This window comes from Tiliqua scincoides, chromosome 9 (genome assembly GCF_035046505.1).
Source record: "Tiliqua scincoides isolate rTilSci1 chromosome 9, rTilSci1.hap2, whole genome shotgun sequence".
Lineage (NCBI taxonomy): Eukaryota > Metazoa > Chordata > Lepidosauria > Squamata > Scincidae > Tiliqua > Tiliqua scincoides.
The window spans coordinates 35,809,300-35,816,790 of record NC_089829.1 but is presented as its reverse complement, the minus strand read 5'-3'; the positions used below and the strand labels follow the sequence as shown (position 1 = coordinate 35,816,790).

Genomic DNA, 7,491 nt, shown 5'->3' with positions numbered 1-7,491 from the left:
GTGATATATCTGTCAAAGCGAGGACTTCAGCATTTGGCAGAACAGGCCGTTTTCATAAACAAAACTGTCCAATTACATTAAGGGGCATGAACTTCAGGTGTGTATGCCAGGGACAGTACGACACATAAACACACACATCACGCAGTCTGTCTCCCTAAAGCCATATGGTCCGATGTGGGCTGCATCACAAACGCAGCTCCTTTCTGCTTCAAAGATTAGGAATTAATTTAGAATTATCAGAAACATAAATCGTGGGCTTTGAACTTCAGCACTCTTTTTTTTTTTTTCCAAATTTTGGCAAAGGTTGCCAAGAACTCATTTTGGGAGGAGTGGAAAATGCATGAGAAGTAGCATAGCTAGAGGGGGTGCAAAGCCCCAGTGGCGTTGCTGGAGGGGGCGGAGCGCTCAGGCTGGCAGGGAGCCTCAGCGAGGCGGGCAAGCGGCCCCTCCCTTCGGAGCCATTCCCAGCGGAGGGAGCCATACGGCTCAGCTTTGCTCTCCTGCCGGGAATGGCTGCGAAGGGAGGCGCCGCTTGCTCACCCTCCAGCTACGCCACCACAAAGCATGAAGCTTTGCAGGAAGCCTCACTGCTGTGTGCTCGGATTGTGTATAGCTGTGGTTCCCAACTGGGGGTACGTGTACCTCCAGAGGTACTTGCCAGGACCTTTAGGGGTACTTGAAAAAAGAATTGAATAATGGCAGAAAAAAGCAGATCTGTATTAGAATGCCTTGCAGGGCTGGCAAGACAGTAAGGAAGGCAGCTAGCTAGCTGCAAAAGTGCCAGGAACTGCTAGTTTTTTTGTCATCAATTCATATATTATCAGATATGGATCAGTAATTGAAAATATATAAATTTGAAATAGCAGCAACCATGTTAATTCCAAATATTTTGCTAATATGAGGGGTACAATTTATGGGAATGGGCTGCCAAAGAGGTACCACTGGTGTATAGGATTTTGTTTCCACCACCTGAAATGGTTCCAAAGGGGAGGGGAGGGGAGGGGAGGGGGAAGGGCCACTTACTCGTTGCGGTGAGGCTCCCTGCAAAACTTAGTGCTTTGCACCCCCTCTGGCTATGCCACTGTGCAAGAGGATGGATTAGAGAACTTTTTATAAATAAAAAATAAAAAAGGGAAGGTGGGAGAAAGCTCCACAACCTACAGTATGTGAAGTTTTCTTTCTTGTTTAGCTTTTTAAATGCTTTTAAACAGTGCTGGTGTGAGTTTTGATTAAATAGCATCATTGGTTAGGAAACAAATTATGTCTGACAGAATAACAGCCACGGCTTTTGCTGAAAATACGTTATTGTCAAGTTGATGTCTTCCTCTGCGCCTTCAGAAATGCAAACATTTGGCGAGAGTGAGATTTCAAGTTAAAACGGCTTGTTTCAGACACGTTGCCTAACGTGGGTGGGTAACTGTTACACTGAAGTTCAAGGAAGCCATCACACTTCCCTTGCGCGGATAGAAACTGTCTTGTGATAGCGTCAATGCCAAAATGCTCATTTTGGTGGCATGTAAATCTCAAAAGTTCTTCTCTGTGTAATGAGACCAGGAAAATCTCAATGTCTTTACTGTGCTTCTATCCCAAATCTCAGTGTCTTTATTGTACTTCTATCCCGCTTTTCCTCCCAGGAACTCAGAGTCCATTCCCCCATTTTATCTTATGATAGAGGTTAGGTGAAGAGGAACACTTACTAGGCTTCGTGGCTAATTCAGAATTTGAACCCAAGTCTCCTCAGTCCAACTTTAACACAGTGGATGTTATCCAGAGTTTTCCTTTCTCTGGTGTTAAGAGCTTAGGAATTTCTTTTGAAGCAAGGGCAATGTTGGATACAATCCTGTAACTGTGACACCAGCTGTCAAATTCAGGGGTCAATCTGATCTCAAAACCACCTTATCTAAAAGCACATCTCAAAGCACATAATATCAACCCATTTCTCAGCACACATCCAAGGTTGATCCTCAGTTTTGCCCACAATAGGTCACTAACAGTACAATCCTATGCATGACTACTCAGCAGTAAGTCCCATTGTGTTTAGTGGGGCATACTCTCAGGAAATGTGTATAGGATTGCAGCCATAATTGATTATCTCTATCACATCCTTCTCCACGCCTTTGTGTGAACCCTCCTTTCCTCCACACATTTGGTTTAATGTTCTACCTCTGGTCTTCCAAATATTTCGCAATCTGAACTAGAAAAACAAACTCAGTACCCTGCTGTCATGTGAATCCATTAGTAAATCTATAGTGCCTTGGAATTAAAGTGTTTATTGAAGATGAACTCATCTTTTTGAGAAAGTTATATAATGCTCGTCATTATATATAATATATATATATTGCTCACATAATTATACATATGTTATATAATGCTCATGGGCAGGAGGCCTGGTCTAGAGAGTAGAGCCTCCGTTAGCCCGAAGATAACATCAGAATGTCGCCAGTTCAAGGACACCAGCAGCTGCCTGAATGACTGAGAATGGCAAGACCTTGAAGCAGCTGACAAGCCCAGCTGAGTGATTCCACCTGCTCTTGGTGTGAGCAAGAAGCGTCTTGGCTGCCCTCCATGTGAGAGATGGAGCTGCTTGTCAGCCTGCGTGGGAGAACTGGAGGCCAGAAGTGAGACCAAACCAAGAAGATCCATTCTGAAATGCGGTTGGTTCTTGAAAGAGAGAACCTTTCTGATTGTGAAAATCCCCTTGAGGGATTTAGAAACACCTGCCTTTGTAAACCGCCTTGAATAAAGACAGAGGAGTAATCCGATGACCAGAAAGGCAGTAAATAAATACCTAGTTATTATTATTATTGTAACAACATAAGAGATTGTGGATGGGCTCAAGCATGACAATAGTAACTGGGGTAAGTTTTGCCTACCTCAATAGCAGAGGAGGCATCAGAGGTCAGTTAGGATGGATACTAGCCAAAGGGCCATGTCTGTCAGACCAAACTAACCTTTAAAACCTCATTACCAGTTGCAATGGTAGCGCCCATTGCACCACCAGGGACACGGTGGCAATGACACCCATGCCCAATGATGTGCCAGCCTGTGCTCCCAGGTAAGTCATTGTGGAACCGCACCTGGCTCCCCAATCCCTCTCAGCATTGCCTTCCTGCAGCTTGTGTTCAGAGGAATTCTGCCATTGAAACTGGAGGCAGCACATACAGTCAAAGAGCTTAGGAGCTGGCGACAGACATGCCCTCTGTGCATCTGATTTAAAAAGAACAAATTTTTAAATATAACTGTAATGGTTGAAGGGATAAAAGAGTTTGCAAAGAAGAAGAGGCAGAAAGGACTTGATCCAAGAGTACCAAGAAGGTACTGGAAGCTGATATGTTCATCTTGTCGTAGTCATCTGCTAAGAGAGCACCAACTTGTCACTTCAAAAATTAATGGCAGTTAAATTTAGACCGAAGGAAGCAGCTTACTTAACTTGCCACTGGAAATCACAGGAAATCATACAGAGCAGCTAGGAAGCGAAAGTAGATGGAGGCTTTTATGATCTCATAACAATGGGCAAGATTCGGCTCTATTAAAATCAATGGGAGCTGGGTTGTGCTTGCCAGGACTGCGACAGGAGAAATTTAATTTTGCTAGAATTACTTATATGACTTGAGTCTTTAAAGACTGCAAATGTGCTGGATTCTAGTTATTCCTTTTTATAGCCTATGAAGCCACAATCTTTTCTGGTCTGCACCGAAGAAACTGTGTGGTTGAGACTTTGGGGGACGGCTGTCACTTTGTAATAAGTAGCTCAGTCTGCATGCAGCAGATCCCAGTGTCTCCAGGTAGGACAGAGAAAAATACCCAGTCTGAAACCCCGAAACCCTGCCAGTCTGTATAAATGCTTACACGAACCAATGATCTGACTCATGTGCTCATAGATGGGCTAGCCTTGCCTTGCTTAGAGTCACCTAATGTACTCATGGCCAATGTAAGATTTGAACCCAGGACATTCTCATTCACCCCTCTTATCAACTCTGCTACACTCACTTTCATAGATAGCATAGTGCACGTATCTCTTAGGGTGCAATCCTAACCCACAGCTGTGCTAATGAGCATGTGCTGCATCCTGCAGTTGGGTGGCAGTCACAAAGGCCTCCTCAAGGTGAGGGGATATTTGTTCCCTTACCAAGTGGCTGCATTGGTCTTACCTTGGGGCTGGAAAGTTGGTTAGGATTGAGCCCATAGTGACTTCAGTATTGAACTTAGACTGAGGAGACTCTCATGTTCTTTAGCCACCAAGTCCTTAGATCTGTCTCTCTCTGTCTCTCTGTCTCTCTCTCTCTGTCCTACCTTACAGGGTTGTTGTGAGAATAAAAGGGGAATACAGCACCTTCTCCCTGTCAGGAATATACCTTCTTCCTATGTGGGGAGAAGGTGGAAAAAAGGGAGGGCATATTGGAAAGCAAATGTTGTTTGGTGAACATTTTAGGAGGTGGAAAGCCGGAATATAAATCATCAGTGGTCTTCAATTTTTTTCATGCCACAACCCAAATGAATAAATAATAAGACAGGGAACCCATCACTGATCCCACCCCCTCTCAGGACCAGAGCTACCTACACCCTGCCCCGTTCCTCCCTACCTCTTGTATCTTCACTACAACCCTGTGAGGTTTCAGCCTGAGAAGGACCAGCCTTTGGAGCTGCGGGGCAAGACAGTGAGAAGAGACTGTGCAGGATTATATTAAGAACTCAGTTTTGATAAAGCAGTGCCATTATTGGATTGGATCCACGCCTTTCCTTGCATAGGTTTTTGAAAGGTTGCTGTGAATCCTAGATGAGATTTTGGGAGCCCAATGAGATCACGACCCACAGGTTGAAGAACACGGGTCTAGATAAATGTCTAGACATGAAATGCTTTGGAGGATGGGGTTGGTAAATGTATAACAATTAAAACATGAGGTGGATTTGCATGTTCCTGCTTGGGCAAAGCATCTGGAAGATGCCGATGTGATATTGATACGTCTCACGAAATTTCTCAAGGAGCTTTGTCACATCTTCTGCTGGGAACACATTGGTAACAAAAAGATAATTAATAGAGGGAGCAAGACTGATGGCCAGCGAACGAAGCATGTGACCCCTGGGAAACAGAGATCTGTGGTGGGCAAAGACCTCTAGTGGAGGACTGGGGCATGAAAGGCCCAGTGCTTGTATGAGAGAGAAAAAAGACTCTCACAGCAGAGGGTAGGCCAGCCCCCTGGGAGAGTGATCCACTAAGCCTGGAGTCTTGTTCACAGCTGCTTAAATCATTTGTAAACAACCTGTTCCATCACCGCCACTGATCACGACCCTTAAGAATGCCAAGTTGCCATGTTCAATAAGTTTTCCCCAGCCCATCTACCCGCAGAGGTTCATTTTCCCTCTTGGATCCCTTTTCTTCCCCCCTCACCCCCCAAGAAGCTCCTCATCCCCATTAGGGCAAACAAAAACTGCCTCAGCAGCCCGCCCATCCCCTTCCCAAACCGTCCTTCCAGGAGACGGGTGGGCAGCAAAACGCATGTCCTTTTTTATTTTAATACTGGGAGACTTGTTTTGCTCGAGCCAGGCTCGCGGCCCCACAAATCACCGGTACAGTGCGCTCACTAACTTGTCTGTATTATGTTCATTTTCTGGGTGGCAATAAATATTAGAATAAAATAAACTTAAGGGCTGCTAGCTGGAGCTCTGTTAGCCATCTTTATGGTTTCCACCGCCGCTGAATGACAGCTGAGGCTGGAAGCAAGCGGCCCCTTTTCACCAAGTAAATTTAGCCTTGGGAAGGATGAACATCATCTAGCTCTTGAGCTGTGATGGTTGATGCCAGTCCATAAATCAGTCAGATTTTAATTATCGGACACATGACGGGGAGCAGTGACAGGCAGCAGTCCACTGGAGAGCATTCCTTCAAAGCTGCTTTAACAGCACTTGAAGGGGTGGGGGGGGAGAGCGAGCAAACAGACCAGAGTCGCAGATGAATTGTAGAACATTAATAGCTGGATGGAATTCCCTTCTGGATAATTTTAACTGCTTCTTGGCTGTAGCCTTGCCGAGAAAATGGTCGAATGCAGCATTAATTATTTTAGAGGGGAGGTGGGGGTGGGTGGGAGGGAGAAGAGGACCGGAGGGGAGGATTTTGAAGAGAAAAGAAAGCAAGAGAGAGAAAGAGAAGCTGCTTTTTTTCTTTTCTTTTCTTTTTTTTGTTCACACAAACCCGCCTGTGGTTTTTAATAGAGTTTCATACAGGCCTTCCTTTTGCCTAAGCAGCTGTGCCATGCCAAAAGTCAGCAGTGACAGATTTACAATGCAGCCCAAGCTGCTAATTGGTTAGATGGGGTCGCCTTTCTGACAGCAGACCCTTCACGAGAGCCACTGACATACCTTCCAGGAGCCAATTCAGCAGGGACAGTGCGATCCAGGCTGGAGTGTGCACCAGAGTTGGGAAACAAACAAACAAAACATAAATATCCTGCACCAGACATATTCCAGATTCTGAGCAGAGAAAAGTTGAATTCTGGAATTGGCATAAATCATGCAAATCGAGCACATTTATAGTCCACCTTTCCATCTAGACAGGAAGCTCTAAAGCAGCCAATATTCTGCATTTTTAAAAAAAAATCCCAAACTATGCACAATATTGCTGTTTATTATTTATAGAGTGCTAACCACGGACATTGGATACTGGACATTAGAATGATGAGGGGCAGCTTCCTGTCCGGAGTGGCTTGCAATTTTAAGATGGACACAAGGTCAGCCACAGAGAAAAGGAAGGAAAATGAAGGTGGGGTCAACAGGGGATTTGCAATTGTTTCATTAGGCATAGCTTAGCTAATGTAGGGAAAGGAAAAGGCATTAATAAATTAATACAATAATAGTTATAGTTCCTGGTGAGGCCCAACTGAATATACTGCCTTTCACTGAGATGATGACAGCAACTGTTACCCTGCACATGCCCGATCTCGTCTGATCTTGGAAGCTAAGCAGGGTCAGGCCTGGTTAGTACTTGGATGGGAGACCGCCGGGGAATACCGGGTGCTGTAGGCTTATACCATAGTCTTTCGAGACTGAAGGTTGCCAACCATCACTGAGATGAGGCTGATGATGACCAAAAGAAGGACACTGAAGAATGTGGAACTCCTTTCCACATGAGATTCACAGCCCAGTCCTAAAAGCAATGCTGCCACTGGGTACAGTAGCACCAAAGCGGCTACTGCTGCATCCTGTGGCCCCACGGCAATCACCAGAGGTCTCCTTGGGAGAAAGCTCCAAGCCCTGCAATGGGACTTCTCATTTTGCCAGCACAGAATTGAAAGACTCTGTGTCAGGCCTTCTGGCCCAACATGGAGTTTATGATCTGGCCTAGCAGAGCTCCTCCGGTCCCACCCCCTCTTTCCCCAGTTCCTTCCCCTGCTTTGCTCTCCCCTACCCCGTTCTACCCCCGCCTCCCCTGCCCCATTCCTATTTACCACAAGCTGGTGCTGCCAGAGCACTGTGTGGCCCTCTGAGCAGTGCTGT

At 45.6% G+C, this 7,491-nt stretch overlaps 1 pseudogene; it reads left to right on the top strand.

Annotated features, from left to right (window-relative positions):
• Positions 1-6,900: 6,900 nt before the first annotated feature.
• Positions 6,901-7,020, top strand: LOC136660714 (5S ribosomal RNA; annotated as a pseudogene).
• The last annotated feature ends 471 nt before the right edge of the window (positions 7,021-7,491 follow it).